At 32.7% G+C, this 23,433-nt stretch overlaps 1 long non-coding RNA gene and 1 pseudogene across 2 annotated transcripts; both read left to right on the top strand.

Annotated features, from left to right (window-relative positions):
* Positions 1-1,625: 1,625 nt before the first annotated feature.
* LOC114255890 (cysteine-rich receptor-like protein kinase 10) lies at positions 1,626-6,336 on the top strand (annotated as a pseudogene). The gene is made up of 7 exons (XR_014339730.1): positions 1,626-2,565; positions 3,520-3,657; positions 3,775-3,896; positions 4,006-4,216; positions 4,548-4,785; positions 5,024-5,174; positions 5,262-6,336. The product of XR_014339730.1 is annotated as a cysteine-rich receptor-like protein kinase 10 (transcript).
* Positions 6,337-21,290: 14,954 nt separating this feature from the next.
* Positions 21,291-23,228, top strand: LOC145799097 (uncharacterized). Its single transcript, XR_014341102.1, has 2 exons — positions 21,291-21,347; positions 22,955-23,228. It is a non-coding gene; the product is annotated as an uncharacterized LOC145799097 (long non-coding RNA).
* Positions 23,229-23,433: the final 205 nt, after the last annotated feature.

Raw genomic sequence — 23,433 nt, 5'->3', positions numbered from 1 at the left:
GCATTGTGTGTAGAGGAGGAGATGGGGGATGTACTCCGCAGTTTAGGGGAAGATGGGGGATGTACCTCTAAACCGGATAATGTTGAGAGGAGATGGGGGATGAACTCCGTAGATACAGCTCATATGCTTGTCTAGAGAAGTGAAGATACAGCTCATAGGCTTATCTTTGAGAAGTGTAGATACAGCTCATATGCTTGTCTAGTGAAGTGTGGATACAGCTAATATGCTTATCTGTTGATGTGTAATATGCTTATCTATTAAATAAAGATGGAGAATGAAAAGTGACATAGACTCGTATGTTATGAAATTGTGATGTGATATATGTGGATGTATCAGTGTTGGCCATCTATCAATTGCTAATCTTTTAGTCATTGTTCATAGTTGGTTTACTATATCTTTCCTGGGTTGTGGCTCACCCTATATGAGAACATCATTTTCAGGTACAGGTAGCATGCCACCTCCAAGGACATAGCTTGGGAGGCTAGAGGCGGACATCCTTTTGTTGTCTTCTTTCTTTTTGATGTATTACATGTAAATTCAAGCCAATGGCTTAATATGTAACTGAGTTAGTACTCTCTTTTGTAACCAAGTGTTAACTTGGAAAGCTGTAAGCCCGTAGGGCATTTGCTTTTGTTGTTAACATGTAATACTTTGTAATGAAGTACTCTAATGAATTGAAGAATGTGGATCTTTTGTATATAAATGTATGTCTATATTGATGGGTTTAATGTTATTATTTTGAGGGCGTTACAGGGACCCTCCACGGGTCTCGCTTTGATAATTCAAACCGTTCATTTTATTGGCACTTTGTGTATTTCATTAAAAAAATTAATAGGCCAATCCAAAAAACATAACTTATTTAATTTATCGTATTTATCACACAAAAAAAAAAAAGGATGATAATTTTGTTTTTAAAAATAAACCATCAATTTTTTTGGGTAACAAACGCTATGAATTCAATAGGTTACAATTATTGGATGGCCTAATTATTTTGGTGAATAAAATACACAAAGTATTTGATAAAATAAACGATTCAAATTATTAAAATAGGACCCATGGTAGGTCCCACGAACCCTAACAGTGCCTTTGAGTTGTGATTTTGGACTGAGGAGGATCCTCCATAATGATTGTGTTGCTAATACTATCTTTATTGAGAATTATTACAAATCCAGAAAAACATACTCAGAATTTATTCAAAACTGTAACATGTAATTCAAATTCATTCTACACAAACTCTTTGATACATAATTTCAATCCCAACCACACAATCCATTCTTAACCAAAATCTAGTACTCAAAATCTGGAGCCCTAGACTTTGATCTTTGTTGAGAAATATCCTCCATATCTCCATAAGAATGAGTGTGTTACTAATACTATCTTTATTGAGAAATATTACAAATTCGAAAAAATTAAGAAATTAAAAAAATAACTAAAAATTTATTTAGAAATATAACATGTGATTCAGATTTATTTTACACATAGATTTCACATTATATAATTTCAATCCCTATCACACAATCTATTCTTGACCAAAATCTAGGACCCAAAATGTGGATCCCATGACTCTTTATCTTTGTTAAATCCCTACCACCCAAATTGTCGGCAATATTTTCCACCACATCTCGATTCAGGGAATGCATTTTGGTGATCAGACTCTTCTACCATATCTCGATTGTGATTCTAATAAATTGAATTCCAATGTAATGTTGAGAAACAACAGAACTAATGCAAAGTCTGATCACCATAATGCATTCCTTGAACATCTCCAGAGTCTTCTTATTTCTTGGTTTGCTTTGCTTTCTTAGCCTCAGCATTCAAGTTAGCTCAGTACCTTTTGGATATGATTGCGTAGCTAAAATCACTTACACTCCAAACAGCACATACAAATCCAACCTCGATATCCTGCTCTCTGTTCTATCCTCCAACGCCACACTCACCAATGACTTTTACAACTTCACTGTCGGCCAAAAGTCTTCCAACGACGTAGTTCATGGCCTCTTTCTATGCCGAGGAGATGTGTCAGCCAATGATTGTCAAAATTGCGTGTCAACTGCAAGCAAAGAATTAGTACAATTATCCCCCAAACAGAAAACAGCCATAGCTTATTACGACAATTGCTTGCTACGTTACTCAAACCAATATATTTTCTCCGTTTTGGATCAATCATCTCCACATGAAATGCATAACCCAATTAACATTACCAACAACCTTGACGGGTTTAGCAGGTTTTGAGCAACATAATGGATGACGTAGTGACTCGGGCTGTAAAAGATCAATTGGGTAAGAAGTTTGCTACTAAATCAGCCAACGTTACTGCGGTTGATGAGTTGTATGGGCTTGGGCAATGCACACCGGATATATCCAGTAAGGATTGTAACACATGCCTTAGTGATGCCATCTCAAATCTCCCAATTTGTTGTGAGGGGAAGCAAGGTGGGCGGTATCTTTTTCCGAGCTGCATTGTCAGGTATGAGTTGTACCTATTTTACAATAACGCCACTGCAACGCCACCACCACCTGTCCTTCTTCCTCCTCCGCCTTCTCCGGGTCATGCAAGGAATAAAGGTAAACTTTAAACAGAAACACAATGTAAGTACCATTCACATACTTTCCGTTCGACTATCACATACAGGGGTTTAGAGATTAGACTTTTTCATTCTCAAAAATTGAAAATTTTGTTACAAAATATTTTACAAGACCAACTCCAATCTTCAGAAAATTCAATAATAATAATAATAATTTTTAGCGACAAAATTTAAAAAAATTGTTAATCAATTTACTTTTAGGGACAATCAACATCATGCCAAAAGGTTAATATTTTAGACGAAAATTTTGGTCGCCAAAGAGAATAGTAATTCGTTACTAAACATCCAATTTCGTCGCTAAAAATATAAGCCCTAGCTTCTTTCTACTTCGAAATCGGACTTAAGCATATTGTTGGGCTCTGTGAGCCCAGTACCACGTACACATTGATAATTTGGACCATGGATCGTCGAGTACTCCATCCCTATAAAAAATCATGTTTAACGATATTGATAGCCATTTGATTAGAACAAATCTGTGTCAATGGTAACAATAATTTTAAAAATAAATTGTTGAGAGAAATGTAATGTGATCAAGTGACTATTGATATTCGATCAACGTGAGTTTTTACGAGAATAAAGTAGTCGACAAGTTCTACATATTAAACTGTTAGGATCATCGATATAGACTTTGTGGTGAGGCCTACAGAGGCCTAACATGAAGCTCTAATTGGGAAATTCCAACTGGAGAGAAGCTGATTCCAAAAATATAATATTGAGATTTTTGACAAATAAGACATTTTGTCCACTGAATTGTTGTCAGTGAAACCTCAATTATAGTGAGCCCCGTTGTGGTAGCAGAACAAGCTCTTTATTTTTTTATTTTTTATTTTTTTGTTAAAGCAGAACAGGATTTTGCTAGAGCATGAAAATACTAATTGTGAGATGAAATACTACTAAATATAGATCTTTAACAAAACTATTTTTATGGATGCAGGAAAGGGGGGAATCTCATCACAAGTACTGATAGCCATCATAGTTTCGACAGTGGTGTTTGTATTGCTTTTGATTATAGGCTTCTGCTTCCTAATTAGCAAAGCAAAGAAGAAATATGATGCTCTTCAAGAAGATACCAGTACGCAGGAAAAATGAAAAAGAAACACATGTTTATGTTTGTCTTGTTTAACCATTAATCGTTGGAATTATAAATCTTCAACAAAGTCATTAAATTTTTAATTTTTTGCTTGTTCAGCTGGGAATGAAATTTCAACAGTTCAATCCCTGCAATATGATTTGATTACAATTCAAGCCGCTGCAAACAATTTCTCCGAAGAAAATAAAATTGGTAAAGGTGGCTTTGGTGATGTCTACAAGGTAAGAAGTTAGTTACATCTAATTGCACTTGGTTTCAAATATGCAAAAATACAATCACCCAAAATTTTTGGAACTTGTAAAAGTTTTAATAGATATTATACATTCTCAGGGTACGCTTCCCAATAGGCAAGATATAGCTGTAAAAAGGCTATCTGATAACTCAGGGCAAGGTGCAGAAGAATTCAAGAATGAGGTTGTCTTGGTAGCGAAGCTTCAACATAGAAATCTAGTGAGATTATTGGGATTCTGTTTGGAAGGAGAAGAAAAGATACTCATCTACGAATTTGTGGCTAACAAAAACCTTGACTACTTTTTGTTTGGTTTGACATATCTAAAGAACCGCGCTTCTTTTTTTATTTAATTTCACAATAACACATGATTGCCATGAGCATAAACTCAAAAATGTTTATTCTTGGAAACAAGTAACAGAGCATAAATGCTATACAAACGTTATTGAAATATTAGAAATTAATTTCCAAAATTTAAAAAAAAAAAATTAATGAGTTTTGAGGAGCCTATGCCAATTTTGATGCTATATTGTGTTTTCTTGTGCTTGAGTTTGCATTTGGAATTGAGTAACAATAAAAACATAAATGTTCCAACTCTATGTCCTTACTGCTAACTTCAATATCCATTCTGCTCGTTGTTTAGATCCAGAAAAACAAAAAGAGTTGGACTGGCCAATACGTTACGAGATTGTAAGAGGGATCGCTCGAGGAATTCTTTATCTTCATGAAGATTCCCGACTTAGAGTTATTCACCGTGATCTTAAAACAAGCAATATTCTCTTAGATGAGGAAATGAATGCGAAAGTTTCTGAGTTTGGCTTAGCAAGAATTTTTGGCGTAGATCAAACTCAAGCTAATACAGATAGAGTTATTGGAACATAGTAAGTGTTCATATCCCTATATGTGCTCCTTATTTATATTAGTGCATTAATAATTTCTCCATTGAAAGGTAGAGTTTTCAGAAAAATAAAGAAAAGTAAAAATATAGGCTTCTCGTTCACTTTTAATAAACAAAGGAAAAGATATTGTTCCCATTCTTGACTACTTCCCAAAATAAATAATGTTTGCATAAATTGCTTTTTTTTTTTTTTTGAAGTATGCCGATGGTACTGTGTTTAGTGGTTACATGTCACCAGAATATGCAATGTATGGCCACTTCTCTATGAAATCAGACGTATTTAGTTTTGGGGTCATAGTTCTAGAAATTATAAGTGGCAAGAAGAACAGTGAGTTTTACCATTCAGACTATGCTGACGACCTTCTAAGCTATGTAAGTTAAAATAATAATACTAGTAATTAATTTCTTTCATTGTGAATATTATTAGCTCTACGAGTGATATATCATGAATTATTACAGGCTTGGAAACTCTGGATGGACGAAAGACTCTTGGAACTGATGAATCCAACACTAGAGGGGTCTTATTCAAGAAATGAAGTCACTAGATGCATTCATATCGGCTTATTGTGTGTCCAAGAAGATCCAAATACTAGGCCATCCATGGCAACAGTATTTCTAATGCTTAATAGTTACTCCGTTACTCTATCATTTCCCCAAAAACCGGCATTCTTTGCATGTAATAGCAGAGGGACGACCACACAAAAAGGTCTAGAGTCGTATTATGTTACCCAAAAAGCAACCTAAGAGGGGAGTGAATTAAGTTTTTACAAAATAAAATTAAATACTAGTACAACAAATTATTAACAAGCACAATGATGAACTTAGCAGTAAATGATCAAGCAAAATAACAATGGAGTATAACTAACATATAGGGTAAATCAAATGATTAACACATGAATATTAGATAGCTATAGCAGTAGTAGGAAAGTAAAGAGATTAGGGAAGAGGAGACAAACAGATTTATAGTGGTTCGGCTTCAACCAAGCCTACATCCACTCCTCAAGCTTCACAGGGGTGCTAACAACCTCTTTACAAATGGAGCAATCCTCCACGGATTTTACACAAACTTCATAAGCCCAAACCCTTGAATCTTAGGTGATTCACAATCACTCTCAAGATTTCAAGAACACAGTGTTCGCAACACTTTTACAAGATGAAATGGTATTTTTTCTTTCAAAGAAAGCTTACAATAAATATCTATCAAAGATAGATATATAAAATGAAGCTTTGATTTTTCGGTAAATCTCACACAAGAAAGATGAGCTTAATGCTATAAGGCTCAGTATATAATTTCTGAGAGAGGATGTAAACAAAAATTGAAGAATACTTCTCAAAGAATTTTTTAGAAAATAGATGTGAGTGATTATAAATCAAAGAATATTTTCTGATTTTTTTGTCACTTGTTTACATTAGAGGTTTTGGTATATATAATGAAACTTATAGCCGTTGTATTCATTCGAATTTATAACCGTTTATAGCCGTTGTACTCCATCATTACCAACTTGAATATTTTCCATTCCATCATTACAAATTTGAATATCTTCCACTTGAACCTTTTGAACTGTTGTTGTGTTGGGTTGTTTGAACCTCTGTTTTGGGCTATTTGAACTCCTGATTTAATCAAATATTAAATACATTCCAACAACATGTAGGATAAAGGTTTATGTGAGAAATAATGGGACAAATAAATTTTGATTCTATTTTTCTCTTTCAAAATGAATGTTAATTCTATTTTTCTCTTTCAAATAAATCATCAAAATAAATTTTGATTCTATTTTTCTCTTCCAAATAAATTAAAAACATAATTAAATAAATTATCAAAATAAATAAGTCTAACGTATCAATCTACCAGTATGTCAATACAATCGTCTGTGAATGAAGTTTCAATTACTGAACTGTACCCAGATAACTTGATAAGTCTAGACCAAGGCAAGATTCAGGAATAGTTCTTATGGTAGGAAAGAATAAACTCAAAACTTGGCATTCTCCCTGGTAGGATTTTGTAGCCAGTTCACTGTAGCCTCCAAAGACTGGCCCTAGGGAAAGCAGGCAAGGCGACCTTAGGTCTCGAATTCTGTCTAGGAAATAAAACTCTTAAATAATTTTTACTCTTATCTTATGCTTGTAGTTTTTTGAAATGAAGTGAAATTATAAACATTCTATCATAATACATATTCTCACGTTTAATTCACTAAAAAAATAATTATAAAATATATATTACAAATAGAATCATCATTTACTATTGTCAAATAATAGTCGTTATATATAGAGGTTAAAAAGTTGTTTGGGTTGATCTAAATAAGTGCACTTTTTTACTTTTTATAAAATATGGGTTGGATATGGATTGAGTTTGAAGTAATGTGGTAGAGAGGTGATGTGACTTAAATAAGATGATGTGACTTAAATAGGATAGTGACTTTTTGACTTTTTAACTTTTTTAGGTTATGACAAACAAGGCCTAAGTATTGACCATTTCATTCTATTCAATTTCAAAAGTAATGGATGGTTGTTTGCAAAATGTATTGGATTGTATATAGAATATTATTGACTATACTAGTTACAATTGCCTCTGAAGAAATAAATTTGTTTTAAATTGAAGTTGATCAAATTTTGTATTCAATCAGTTACGTCAAAATCTATCGAAAATGCTAATAAGTTAATAATAAAATTTTTATGAAATTGCTTAAAAAATTTAATATATTAATTATTGTGAAAGACAAATTATGATTAATTTACTTACTAATACAATATTTTCAAATTAGATTTGTCATCAAATGGTTTAAGTTTTAGTAATTTTAGTGTTTACATGTGAAAGTAAATTTTGTGTAAATACAAAGCAAAAAATAAATAAAAGTGTAGATTCTATTATGTCAAACAATTTATTTATTTATAGAAGGGTGTGCATTATAAATTGGGCCAATTACACCAATAGTCCCTCTATTTTGATCCTTACGTCATTTTAATCTCTGTAATTTTATTCGGCTCAATTTTGACTTGAATTAACAATAATTTTCCTCAATTTAGTCCGATTGATTACAACTATTAGTATTTTTTTAATAGAAATACGCATATAAGTAACATATGTCATGCTTTTAGGAATAAAATTATAAACTTACTCAACTTGATAAGTTAACTTTAACCAATTCAATGATCATTTTTCGTAAAAATACACTAATGGTATTATTAATTAGACTATAAATTGACAAAAAAAATTAAAAGTAATGGATGGTTTGTAACGGATGGTTTGAGTTTATTCTATATTTGTAATGTATTTTTCGTAAAAATACACTAATGGTATTATTAATTAGACTATAAATTGACAATTTTTTTTAAAAGTAATGGATGGTTGTTTGCAAAATGTATTGGATTGTATATAGAATATACAATGTCATGCTTTTAGGAATAAAATTATAAACGTACTCAACTTGATAAGTTAACTTTAACCAATTCAGTGATCATTTTTCGTAAAAATACACTAATGGTATTATTAATTAGACTATAAATTGACAAAAAAAATTTAAATTAAAAATCAAAATTGAAACAATCAAAAGTGTAGGGATCAAAATGACATAATAAACAAAATGTAAGAATTATTGATGTAATTTACCCTATAAAATTTCTCTAAACAAATATAGAATAAACTCAAATTCGGACTTAGAAGGATGTTTTTTTTTGAATTTTTGAAGGATTCAAAACTTAAATTTATTTTCAAACTTCTAGGCATTCACTTTTCTATCATTGGCACAAAATAAAAAAGGTAATAGCTTGAGAAACTCAATCCTTCTAAAACCATCTCCAACGGTGAATCAAACTTGACATTAAATTTAAATTTTGGTGAAAAAAGCATTTTTTGGTGCTCCAACCGTTTCACCAAATTAATATCAAAATAAGAATTCAACAAAAAAATCATCAAACTGAGAATAAGCTGCAGATTTTACCAAATTACTGTTCCTGACTGTTGGAAGAGCTGAACCAGCCAACCAGCCGGTTGTCCGGCCGGTTGACCAACCGGTCGACCACTAAAAGGTTCAAACAGTTCAAATGGATTGGTTCAAACAATTCAAAAAAAAATAAAAAATTTGCCTTATCGGTGGTCGACCGGCCGGTCGCGGTCGACCACTAAAAGGTTCAAACAGTTCAAATGGGTTGGTTCAAACAATTCAAAAAAAAAAAAATTGCCTTACCGGTCAACCAACCGGGTTGTCGTTGGACCAGATTTGATGAAAATCAACCATTGGAGCATTCTGTATCAGATTGAGAAAATGATCATTTTTTTACTCAGATTTGGTGAAAAATTAGGTGAACTGTTGGAGATGCTCTAAGTCCTTCATTGTGTGCTTTCCTTCCCTCCCAACTAGGGGTGCAACTTCGGTGGGTTTAGTCGAGTTAGAAGGTTTTTCAAACTCAATTCAAGTTGTGCTAAGACCTGCTCAGACTCGAATTGTAACCCGAGATTGTCTGTCTAAGCCTGACCCAAGTTAAACCCAAATTACCCAAGTTGCCCGAATTGTAAATGAATTTTTATTTTGTTGTTGTTGTTGTTTTTTTTTTTTTAGTTATATTATTAAATTATTAAAATTTAATACTATCAAAACAAATAATTTATATAATGTTAGAGAGATGTCTCTATAGTAGTCTTTATAATTTATGAGTGAAAATAAAAAAAGTAAGATTTTATATTAGTTGTATATATAATATATATTCAATATGATTTAATAATCTAAATTACTTTAATATCATATAATAGCTAATAATTTATATGTATATTTAATATTTTTATATATCTATATATGTATAATTCGGGTTGCTTGAGTTGTTTGACGTTTTTGCCCAAGCCCATCCAAATTTAATTCAGTCTTCTAAATTTTTGCTCAAACTCGTATCAAATTTAAAAATATCTTGTCTAATTCCTAAAAAAATTCAAATTAAGTTCGAATTGTTCACGTTAAGCCCGCCCAATTGCACCCGTACTCGCAACCCCTCCAAGAGCAGATTCCATAAGATAAAAGGGTTTCACATCAGGTTACACTTCGTCCATTTTCGCCTTTAACCAGACTTTCAATATATTTTTATCATGTTGTTATAAAAACTAATGATAAATATGATTTTTGGAAAACACAACTGTTTATGTATTTGAAAGAAATAGGATAAATTACGTTTATAGTCCCTGTATTTTGGTATTTCTGTCACTTTAGTCTCTGTAATTTCAATTGGCTCGATTTTGATCATAAATTTATGATTTTGTCTCAATTTAATCAAATTGCTTATAATTTTAACATTTTAACATTTTTTTAATAAAAATATGCACATATGTGACATATGCTTTTCAAGGTAAAATTATAAATTTATTCAATTTAATTAGTTAACTTCAACCAATTTAATGATAATTTTCTATCAAAAGCACTAACGATGTTATCAATTGGACGAAATTGATACAAAATTAAAATTAAGGGTCAAAATTAAGCTAATTGAAAGTGTAGAGACCAAAATGACACAAAAGGCAAAATGTAGAGATTATAGGTCTAATTCCAAATAAATATAAAAAAGATAAATTACAAATACACACTCTGATATTTGTTTAAAATATGGATTGCCACATGTGCATTTAAAAATTATAAATACTCCCTTGTCAGAATTTTTATTTAATAGAATTAACAGAAAAAATAAAATTTCTAAGTACTCTCATATACAATAATAAATTCTCTATATTATTAAGTAAAATATATTTCTAATACCATTAAAAACTGTTAATTAAATTCATTATTTATTATTAATAAAATGGGTCATTTATTATGCGATTAGAAATTTAAAATAGCAGAATGTAATTATCAAAATCATAAGAATAATTTGTATTTTAAATAAATCTTAAATAATGTATTTATAATTTACCCATAAATATTATGTAACTATGATTATTAGATTAATATTAATTTTTTATAGGGGTGCAAATCGATCAGGCCGGGTTGGGCTCAATAGTTACCCAAAGCCAGCCAAGAAATGTTTAGAGTTGCCCAGGCCCGACATCCTAGCTCAAGGTGTCCATTCAAAGCCCAGTCCATGTTAAATAAATTTATTAGATCCGGTTGTCCACGAAAGTTTGGAATGAGATTTTGATTATTTTTCGGATGAAAATTATAATTGTTTTTGATATGATTTATAAGTTAGTTTTTTTGCTTATTACGAAAAAATGTGTAAAAAAATAAAGAGGTGATGTAATCTAAATAAACGAATAAGCCAATAAACTGGCTTTTTTTTTAGATGTTGCCAAAAGAAAATATTTGGGCTTGTTAACTTATCTTGGATAAATTGTAGTGCTCTTTTTATCAAGGGATACCTACTGGCCAGTCCCATTAAATGAAATTAATTACCCACAAGTCCTATTAACTTTTTAAATACACCATTAACTCCTCAACTGTCCATATTACCCTCATTTGAATATATTCTCTTCTCTCTCTCTCTCTCTCCCTCTCTCCCTCTCTCTCTCATATTTGTCATCTCTTTACACCACCACCACACACCACCACTGTCACTACACCTATCAACACCATCCACCATCGGCAACCATTGCGCATCTCAACCAACGTCCTTTTGTATTGTCATCAATGGTGTTCGCATCAACCGTCATCCTTGTCTTCCTCCCTCGCTGCTATCATCGCTCACCCCACACAACTGTCATCCTCCCTTGTTGATTGCCATCGATATCATCGTCGTTGCCACAATCCTCCATCCTCCAGTACCAATCTATTGTCTTTGATGACAAACTTTGTTGATGGCTTCAGATTTAGGTATTTTCAATGCAGATCTACTATCTTTAGCTCCAATCTGGTACTGTCCATGGTTGCCAGTGAGATCAAGACTTTTTAAAGATCTCATTCTCCATCTCTTCTCTTTGTCTCTCTTTATTTTTCAAAGAAGATTTACTACATATTTCTTTATCAACGATAAATTTATCAGTCTATTTTGTTATGTATGTGTATTAAAGGAGGTGTCTTGTGAGTAATGAGTGTGACTGAGTGAATTGGTCAGATTTGGCATATGTAATTTTTTTACAAATCATGTGGTGATAAATTTATTACTGAATTGTTTAGTGAAAATTATCACTGAATGTGTCTTTGATTATTTTCTTGATCTTGCATTGATCTATGATGGTGAAAGCTAATTGTGAACATTTTTTTTCATAAATTTTTTATTTTTTCTTCTCATCTGTGTTTGTGTGTGTGTGTGTGTTGTTGCTACCAAATCTAAGTAGGTAGTGATTAAATCAGTGATAAATTTGTTTCAATCATTGGTAAATTTGCATTGTTGAGTTTAGGGGTAAAAAATAAAAAATATTGTTTGATTTTTTTGAATAGGACCTGCTAGGTAATAAGACCGGTCCATAGGACCGGCCCATAACATCCGCTTTTATCAACTGAATACTTTAAAAATGGTTTTGGAAAAACTATGCCAAACTTGTGACATTTAATCCAATAACCAAAAATTTTAAAAAAATAATATGAATAAAAAATCAAATAACCAACGATAGTATTTTGGCACAATCTAAAAAAATAAAATAAAATAAAATAAAAAATATTCATCACTTCAATCCTAAAGAAAATGAGAGAGAGGAGATCTAATGGTCAATGTGAGAGGAGAGGGAGATATATTTTTTTTAGGGAAAGCCTATGGTGTGCACCCCAAAGAGAATGCATACCATATGCACCTTATCGTAAATTGGCATAATTTTATCACAAAAATTTCGTAATATCAATTATAAAATGTATAATTTCACCACAAATCAACAGAACAAATTGTTCACAATTTTATGATTGTTGTTACAAAAATTTATGACATTTTTTGTTACGTTAATTTATATCAAGATTACATATATTGTGATTGAAATTATGAAATTTTATAAAAAAAAAATTACGTAAATTTGTAATAAGGTGCATGTAGGATGCACTCTAAAGGGTGCACATGTCTTAGACTTTGAAATCTGATAAAGTAGTGTATCTTTATATTTGTGTAAAATTTAGATAATGGGACACCTACTGTAAATCCTAAAAATTGCTTGGTCAGAAAGTGTAATTGAATCTAATCTCAGAGTAATTTTTCATGATTTTGAATATTACTCTATACTATTTATTTTGTAATAATTAATCTTATTATCTTTTAAAAACCAACATAAAAATAGTGGGTCTTATTATTTCAAGGCCACAGCTTCTCTCCATTCAAAAGCAGAGTCCATATTTAATAAATTTAGATCCGTCGTCCACGAAAGATTGGAATGAGATTTTGATTATTTTTCTGGTGAAAATTAGTATGTTTTGGTTTGTTAACTTATCTTGGATGAGTTGTAGTGCTCCTTTTATCAATTGAATACTTAAAAAGGGCGATTCTATTTGTAAACAAAAAATCATTGGATAAACTATCAATAAATGTTAGTAATTGGATTTAATTTTCATAATGTCTTATTGAAAATAAGTTCTAATAAAATCATTACTAAAAATATTTTTTTATGACGATTTTTTTGCATGTCCTTAAAAAATTAATACTTAGCGACTTTTTCTTTCCGATTTTTATAAATTGTCACTAAAACTTAAAATTAGCAATGTTTTTTTATGACGAATTTTTCACACTGTCACTGAAAGTTAAAAAATAGTGATTTTTGTAATATTTTTTTAAACTATCGATAAAATTTATAATTAGTGATATTTTTTGTGACAAAATTTTTAAACTGTCACTGAAAATTAACAATTAATGACTTTTTTTAATAGTGTTTGATAAAAAATGCCATTAATTATCATAGAACTTATTGGATAATAAGTCCACCTATTATAACCTGCATGTAAATCCCCAAAATCAAAGTATACACAATTTCTCAGTCCCCTCTATTAAAATATTTAGGATTATAATTACTCTTAATACACTTATAATTTTTCATAAATTACTTTTTGGCTAGGATCAGAATTTGTGATACATCCAAATAATAAAAAAAATCAATTAAAAAAATAATCCCTCCATCTCTTCCTGTCTCCTTGGTAGTATCCTTTTGAAATCAACGAATGTTCAATGCAATAGATTGTTTCAAACTTTAATTGACAATCCATGATTTTTTTTTCTTTTTTGATAATCGGGTGTCTGGATCAGCTTGCGTGTGCCTCAATTAATCCCGAGACCTTGAAGTTAATGATCGGGCAAACCTCTAATATCCCAAAGGTTTGCAATGTTTACCATTTGTGAAATTCAAACTTACGACCTCTTAGTTGGTAAGCTTTTTGGTTGCCTTCTCCTCCCACTAAGCTAAACCCCTTAGCTTGCCTTCTTCTCCATGATTTTCAGATGCATAATCAGTACAATTGAAAAATCTAAAAATTCCCTAGATGTTGATTTGTGATTATGTATCAATTTTAAGCAACATATAACAATCCCAATCAAACAATCAAGACAAATCGACACAACGATTTTACGTGGAAAAATCACAATTGGACACCTCCAATTGTGATAAAAAAAACCACGGACAACAGCCGCAAAATAATCCACTAAGAAGATATAAAAGGAATTACGCAGGTATACTCTCAATTACCTAGCGAATCCACGCCCGAATTGAACCAACCTCTATGTGTCTCTTCCAACCCCGTCTTCACTTCGGAATTGTCTTGACGATGAGCCACTCCGGAATCCACCAAAGTTTCAGGCTCGAATTCTTCAGAATCCACCGAAGAACAACTCTCTCTTTTGTGTAGAACAAACGAATAATCCTTTGATGTATACTCTTTAAACCATGAGTTGAATACTTAATCAAAATATCAAAGAAAACTAGCAAAATATCCCCAGATATAAACCCTAGAACCCAAGAAGAAGATTTGGAGAAGTAATCCTAGATTTAGAGCAACTTGCTAATTTATAGAATCTGAAAATCGCGAGGCCCGCTCGAGCGTGGGAATGGATGCTCGAGCGGGGACACTATATGACGTGTTCCAAACTAGGATGCACGCTCGAGCGGGGATTTCGACGCTCGAGCGTAAAAACACGAATCACAGTATTTTTGCAGACTCACCAAACTTCTGGAACCCAACATTCTCCGCTCGAGCGGGGAGGCAACTTTGAATGCATTTTTGCATTTTGCTTCGAGGGCGCTGCCCCTCGACCCCGCTGTGGCGCTGCCCTGGACCCGCCAAGGGGCGCTGCCCCTTTGACCTCCGCGAGCTGACCGAGCAGCTCGATCCCCGTCATAATCAACGAAATGGCAATCTTGAAAGAATTAGCATCACAAACTTCTTTGCAAGGCATAATTCGAGTTGGATTCACATCTAAACACTCATAGCCTCACTGAAATAAAAAGTGCGAAAATAAGTACAACTGAAAGGAGTTTTGCTCAGATGGGATTGCCAAGAAAAAACCTAACAAGTACATATATTAAAATAAAACGTCGCAAAATCGAAACGACTGGGTATTCAAATTCAACGCATCCAATACAGTCGATGCCACTTTGAGAACACGAAAAGACCCACCAACCATAATGCATATAAGTAACAAATTTCCATTGATGACTTCTCTTAATCAAATTTTTTTTAAAGATGTTTCACACACCAGAGGAGAACATGTTTGTTGGGTGGCGTTACGGACAAGCATTTTTTCAGTCAAGATTGAGTAGTTGTTGGGAAATTTTGGCTGTGAATTTTTTTTTTACTTGATAGTATTCAAAGTTGAATTAGTTTCAAGTCAGTTTCTTGCCCAAAAAAAAAGGATAAAAAAATTACTGTCTTGTTTAATTTCCCACAGGAAGGCATTGAGATAGTGCATTGACTGGGTACACTACAAGAAAACTGGGTATATGAGACGGAATTATTTGCGACGGCACACTTGCCGTCTCAAAAAGTCACTTTTTGCAACGGCAGAAAATGCCGTCTCAAAAAAGCAGAGTATTTGCGACGGCATCATTTGCCGTCTCAAAAAAGCAGAGCATTTGCGACGGCACTAAATACCGTCGCAAATACTCTCATTTTTTGAGACGGCAAATAGTGCCGTCGCAAATGCTCTGCTTTTTTGAGACGGTAAATGGTGCCATCGCAAATACTCTGCTTTTTTGAGACGGCATTTTCTGCCGTCGCAAAAAATGACTTTCGTGTTTTTTTTTAGTGAATATTTTTAAAATTTTAAATATTTTTTTAGATGTACCTTACTTAGATGTATCTACAAAATAAAAAATTATGAAAAAATATTTTTTAAAAATTAATAAATACATAAAAATACAAAAAAAATGTATTGAATTATTGTATTTTTGGTATTTAGTGAATTTTTAAAAGATTTTTTTTACAATTTTTTTAATTTTTAGGTGTATTTATGTTAGGTGTGTCTAAAAATTTTAAAAAATACTTAAAATATTTAAAAAATTCAGTAAAAACAATATAACACGGAAAACAATAAAGTTTAATTTTCTCAAAAGAGTTTTTGGAAAACTCTAACCTAGCATAGTGATTGTGGTTTTGAGATAGCTTCATATATATACAGTCACAAAATTGTTTGAATAAATTCAACGGTATTTTTCTGTCGCAAAAAAAATTAAAAAAAATAATGTCGTCTTACTTTTTTGATATACCATTTCTCTTTTCATTCATTTTTTCATCTTCCCGTCTCTCTTTCTCTATCTCTCTCTCTCTCTTCTCTTTATCTCTTTCACTTATCACTCTTCTTTCTATGTCTGTCTGTTTCTCTCTCCCATTCTCTCTGTGTCTCTCGCCTATCTCTCTTCTCTCTATCTCTCTCATTTCTTTTTTCTCTCTCTCTCTTATCTTTCTATCTCTCTCTATCTCTCTCGCTCATTTCTCTTCTCTTTCTGTCTCTCTCTTTTTCTGTGTCTCTCTCTCGCTCATCTCTTTTCGCTCTATTTCTCTTTCTTTTTGTCTATCTCTCGCTTATCTCTTGTTTCTCTCTCTTTTTCTATCTCTCCATCTCTCTCTCTCTCTATCTCTTTTTCTGTCTATCTCTCTCTTCCTGTCTCTCTCTCACTCATCACTCTTCTCTCACTCTCTCTCTGTCTACTTGTCTATTTGTCTATTTCTCCCTCACTATGTTCGCCTTGTTTACTCTCTTACTCCCATCTTCTCTATTTATCGAGCTCCTTCTCGATTTATCGATCCACTATAAGAAAATACACTTTTAGCAACCACTTTGTCTATCTTTCTCTCTCTCGCTCATCACTCTATCTCTGTCTCTCTCTCTCTCTCTCTATCTCTCTTCTTTATCTGTCTCTCACAAAATTAAAATATTTTTAAAATATTTAAAAAATTGATTTGAATTAAGTTTTGAAAAGAGTTTTGAATTATCTGTCTTCTTTATTTATTGAGCTCCCTTTCGATTTATCGATCCACTACAAGAAAATGCATTTTTAGCGACCACTTTGTCTCTTTCTCGCTCATCATTCTGTCTCTTTCTCTGTCTCTCTATCTCTTTTCTCTATTCGTCTCTCACTCATCTCTCTTTCTCACCACCCATCTTCTCTACCACATTTACCACTACTGCAAATGCCATTTAACTACCACCACTCTTCTCTTTCTCTCTTTCACTCATCACTCTTCTTTCTCTGTCTGTTTGTCTATCTGTCTGTTTGTCTGTCTGTCTGTGTGTCTTTCGTTCATCTTTCTTCTTTCTATCTCTCTCATTTGTCTTCTCTCTATGTCTCTCTCGCTCATCTCTCTTCTCTCTATCTCTCTCATCTCTTTTCTCTCTCTGTCTCTCTCGCTCATCTTTTTTTTCTCTCTCTGTCTCTCTCGCTCATCTCTTTTTTCTCTCTCTGTTTCTCTCGCTCATCTCTCTTCTTTCTATCTCTCTATTTTTCTATTCTCTCTCTCGTTCATCTCTTTTCGCTTTCTTTCTATATGTCTCTCTCATCTCTTGTTTTTCTCTATTTTTCTATATGTCTCTCTCTATCTCTTTCTCTCTTTGTCTTTCTGTCTCTCTATATCTCTTTCTCTCTTTATCTCTCTCTCACTTATCACTTTTCTCTCTTTCTTTCTCTCTCTGTGTCTGTTTGTTTGTCTCTCACTCTTTTGTTTCTCGCTCTTTCTCTCTCCACCACCGTTCCTAACCTAAATGACTTCCCGGACCTCATCCTCCTCATCATCCTCTCATTTCTCCCCACTCTTGATGCCATTCGAACCACCTGTCTCTCTCACAAATGGCGAAACCTCTAGTTCTCTCTCTCCTCTCTCAACTTTGACTACCCTCTCTTCCCTCCCTCCGACTTTCCCTCCGACACCCGTCGTCTCTTGGGTAGGTGAGGATGGAGGGTATGGTGAAGAAATATCAGCAAAAATTTAGAAAAGTCGTCTTCTCTATCTGTCTATCTCTCTCTTTTTCTCTATGTCTGTCTATCTCTCTCTTTTTCTCTATGTCTCTCGTCCATCTCTCTTCTCTCTATCTCTTTCATATATCTTCTCTCTCTGTCTCTCTTCTCTCTCTCTTATTTTTTTCTCGCTCGCTCTCTCGCTCATCTCTTTCTGTCTGTCTCTCTCTCTCTCTTATTTATCTATTTTCGCTCTTTTTTTTTCTCTCTATCTGTCTCTCTCTTTGTCTATATCTTTTCACCCATTTTTTCATCTTCTTCTCTCTCTTTTCTTTCTCTCTTATTCATCACTCTTCTCTCTCTCTCTGTCTATTTGACTCTCTCTCTCTCTCTCTGTGTCTCTCATTCATTTATCTCTTCTCTCATCTATCTTCTCTCTTTTTCATTGACCACAAAAAATTAACTTTATTTTAATAGAAAATATTATTCCTACTTTTACCAAATAAAAAAATAATAATAATTTTTTATTCATTAAAATAAATATAAAACAAATAAATTTTTAACTTTACCAAATGAAAAAAAAGAATTCATCAACTATAAAAATTATTTTAATAATTTTTATTTTGATAAAAAATTCATTAACTATAACATATTTGTGGGTGTGTGTAGGGTTTTGTTTGACAACACATACAACACAAACACAACAAGCCGTCTCCTCTCCTCCTGCTCGCTCTCTGTCTCTCTCTCCATCTAGGGTTTCGCCTTCCTCTTTCTCTCTTTCACACAACGACGGGGCCGATCATCCGTCACCGCCGATCCTCCCTCACTCCCGATCCTCCCTCACCGTCGCTCGTACCTCACTGTCGATCCTCCTCCCTTACCGCCGCTGCTGCCTCCCTCTCTCTCTCTCTCACAAACGACGTTGACGGTTGCTCGCCCCTCACCGCCACTCCTCCCTCACCGGCGATCTTCCCTCACCGCTGATTTCAAAGGGTATCTCTCTCTCTCTCTCTCTCTCTCTGTGTCGGGATTTCGGATATAGGGGGTTTTCATACACACACACACACATATATATATATACATCTGTGAGTGTATATAGGGGGGTTTTTGATCTGTTACATACATATATATATATATATATATATATATATGATCTGTTTTTTTTTCTTCATCTGTTTTTCCCATACAGATCTGCCTACTGCTACTCATACCTGCCTCTTTGCATCTGTAACTAGAAGAAAAACCCACATTAGCTTTATGAGATTGATCGATCAATCTGCTATCAACAATCAATCAAAGCTTTATCGATCGTCTTGGTTGAGGCTTAAATGTCGCTTTTGAATCAACTCTTCAACAGAGGCCTCCTTGGGCTGGTTTATGATATGCATGACTAACAAAAAATTCAAGACTCTGTCAATTGATTTTTCATACTTCCCATATCACTACACTGCCACCTATACGAATTCACCTCACAATACTGCTAATTAAAATCTTGCTGATCACATCAAACTAGCTCAAGTAATGGGCTGGTTTATTACTGAAGCCAGAGCAAGCTGATGCTAATGAATCAAATAACAAAATTGAATTTGTGACCTATCTACTGTCTAGCTCTCAACTAATGCATAGCCATTATGTTCTTTTTGTGTGTATAGTTTTTCAAGGTACCAAACTAGTTAGCAACATGATAGATCAACATGCTCTTGTTATGTATTAAAACAAGCTACTGATTATAATGCTCTGTCACGGATCTCTTGCGATGAATCTAAATAATAAAGTCATTTTAGAATATGTGATTGTTTTTAAAAGAATGTAGTATTTTGATGTCATTTTTTACTAGAGTTTTTTACTCAAGCCGTTGGATACAGCAATGTTACGTACCTATCAAATTTGCCTAGAAAAATACCCAGAATTTACAATCTGAAAACAAGATTCATTTGTTTCTGCCCCCACAACAACTTCAAATCTATACTGTACATGTCAAATTTGAGGCAATTTTTGGAGTAGATAGCATTTTTGGCGTTAGATTATACATGCTAATCTTGTAGTATTCTTCTGTTCGATGCCCAAGCATTGGGTTGCAGATTTTCTTTATCATGGCACTCTATAGCTTGTCTTATACAAACTCACTCCATTTTCTGTTAGTCATGCATATCATACTTTCACAGATCAAAGCAATTGAAGTTTCAGTTGATATACACTCAATTTACTTTTGCACAAAATGTTTCTCATTTACCTTCTTCTGAATGCAATTGACCAGTATGATACTACACAAGCAGATAGGAAGTAGAACAGTCAAGCTTGGGCTTACTAACCTTCAATAGTTGTGTCTCTACTATAATTTGGCACTTCATGATGTTGTTGTTCCTCAACAGATTCTATATGCTGCAAGAACACCATTATAATTGTCATTAGTTGTAGGTTAATAACTTGATATGCCAGTTCTCAGATTGTCATTAGTTGTACGTTTTATCAATTTGTATATATACATATGGAAATTATTAACACATTATACTAACATATTGTAGGTGTCCGATGCATCTAGTGGGCAACAAGTTTCAAAAGAAAATGAATAGGTATGTTGTAGATCGAGATGGCATCTCTTTTTGAGCATCATTTGAAATAGAATTATTGGATCTGCATCTTCTTGTATTTTTCTGCACTTAGCTGCCAGAACTTATATGTCGAAGCTTTCTAGGGATAGAATTATATGATCCACCAATCTTCTTATAAAGAGAGTGGTCTGATGTTTTATTTTTGCTGCCCTAAGCTGCCAGAACTTCTATGTTGAAGCTTTCTAGGAATAAGGTAGCCATATTATTCAATATGTTTATCATTTCATTTAATAAATGACTTATATCTTAATTTTTTCATTTAATAAATAATAATAATTTTTTAATTAGTGTTAATGTTAATGTAAACTATGAAACTGTAAATGGAACTTGTACATTAACTAAAATGGTTTTTAGATTTAAAAGCTCCCACAAAGAGATAAGTTGTGATTAGTTGTGACTGAAAAATGGTGTGTTATAGGTTACAGCCACCTGAACAGATGCAGCTTATTTAAAATAAAATAAAAATTCAAATTTATTTTCTAAGCATCTTGCTTGCTCTTCTGAATTAATGCCTTCTATGATACACTTGTGATAATTTGTTTTGGGGGGTGAAGGAAGGCAATCAATCCTGAACACCACAAAATGGATTGAGCAGGTTCGCACTGAACAGGGCAGTGACGTTATAATTGTCATTGTTGGGAACAAAACTGACCTTGTTGATAAGAGGTAATGATTAAGAGTCTTTGTTTTAGTTTATCTTGAACGTAGTTGATTATCCCCTTTCCTAATGCATTCTCTTATATCAAAATTTTGTTTCGATATGCTGTTTAAGTTCGCTTGGAAACTGAAATGTTTCAGAAATGTTTTGACACAAGGAAAAAATAAAAAAGGGAATATATGGAATTATTTGGAAATAGAAACTAAAGCTAATATAAATGTTCATATGAGCCCAATAATTAAATAATTAAACATATTTAAGGTCTATAGATCCTGGGAAATGGAAATATTTCAACCATTTTGATGGTAACGTAACAAAATTTTGTTCCTTGAGCTCAATGGATACTTTAGTCATATCTTGATTTTGGAAGCTGTCATGTTTGACGATGAGGGTTTAGGTCTTCAAAACACAACATTTTGTAAATCCATGGATCTTTGGATTCACAACTTTGGATTCACAACTATCTTTTTAGTTAAATATTAACTGTAAGATAGGAAAATAACACATGGAACAAAGTGTAAAGGAAAAGGTGTAAGCTCAGTCATTTGTGGATGAAATGTAGTCTTGGGTATGTTCATGGTGATTTGTGAAAATTCAACCATAGAAGAGCTAAATGTCCTCCTTTTTGATAAAATAAATAAATAAATAAAAGCTAAATGTTCTTTGTTTTCTTTTAGAAAAAGATGGAAGTCATTTCAAAATGTATGATAAGCATGCTTATGACATAATTTAGTTTGGTGGTAGAAGAGCAGTACGATAAAAGATAGGAAAAATTGACAGAAAAAACTGACGAGTGGAGTATACAGTGTCATGGCTAAAACCTTTGTTTTGGAAGTCTGGTAGGTAAAAAGATGTCAAACCAAATGCAAATGGAAAGGGTATAATCACATAATTCTGTAGATTTGTAGGATCTTCTACTACATTAGCTTCTTTCTATCTTAGCAGGAAAATTTTGGAATTAGTATAAGTTCATTTCTGTGTTTTTGTTACTTCAGTTAGTGCCTCTACATATTTAGCATCTCCAATGATGAGTTTTCCTGAATAGCTTCAATTTTATCTCTGAGATTAAGGAATGCCAAAAGACTATTATAATTTTGCACCTGCATTTTGAGTATTTTGCCTTTGTTCTCATAATATTAACATTCTCACTCTATTGAATATTGCTGCATGTGTGGCCAATACATTATTATGCCTCATATCCAGTGTTGAGTAAAAGGAATGTGAACTTCTGAATTTTGTACCAAAAATATGGTTGCTTTAATTGAGCTGAAGCAAAATCCATGTTTTTAAAGAAGGAAAGGACTGTTTGGGTCCTTTGGGATGCTGTGAACAGTGCCTTCAGAACAGTACCTTAAGATCAGGTTTGGTTGAGAAACTAAATAAGAGGAAGACTAGGGATTTAGTGCTCACTTTAGAGATTATATGAGCTGAATGATTAGCTGAATAGTTTCACAGATCAAAGAATAGAAACAACAATTATTTTAAATGTAATAATTTGTTTTTAACATTCGTTTATTTCATTAAAAAATGTGATTTGTTCTTTATTATTTAGACATTTAACCAGGTCTGACATTGTTATTTCCTCATTATTATGTTTGTTTTTTTGTTCATTTAGGCTTTTGGAGGTGATGATTCAGATGTTGGATCCCCCAGGATTAATCTCACAGCAAAATCAAAATCAAATCCTCCTATAGATTCTCAGTCACTTGGAGAGTCTGACATTCAATTAAATATGTTTCTTTTAGATTTTATTTTATTATTTTATTTTTTTTAGGATTTGGGTGAATTTTATAATTTAAATATGTTTTTATGAACATGTACAATTTAATTGTTCTTTGTAAAATATTGAATTTGATGGTTTGATTAATTTTTATTTTTATTTTCTGTTATGATGTTTTTGTGAATGGAATGTAAATAATTAGCTCTTAGAGAGAGAGACGGCACCACCGTCAGAAAAAATAGAAAATTTTAATATTTTTATTAATTTTGTTGCAGGGTTTACTTTTTGCGACGATATTATATGTCGCAAAAAATAGAAATTTTATTATTTTTAAATATTTTTTGCGACGGCATTACACTGTCGCAAAAAATAGA

The sequence above is a fragment of the Camellia sinensis genome, chromosome 9 (genome assembly GCF_055761805.1).
Source record: "Camellia sinensis isolate YWXY chromosome 9, ASM5576180v1, whole genome shotgun sequence".
NCBI classification, from domain to species: domain Eukaryota; kingdom Viridiplantae; phylum Streptophyta; class Magnoliopsida; order Ericales; family Theaceae; genus Camellia; species Camellia sinensis.
The sequence above is the reverse complement of the archived record's forward strand: the minus strand, read 5'-3'. Positions and strand labels throughout refer to the sequence as shown.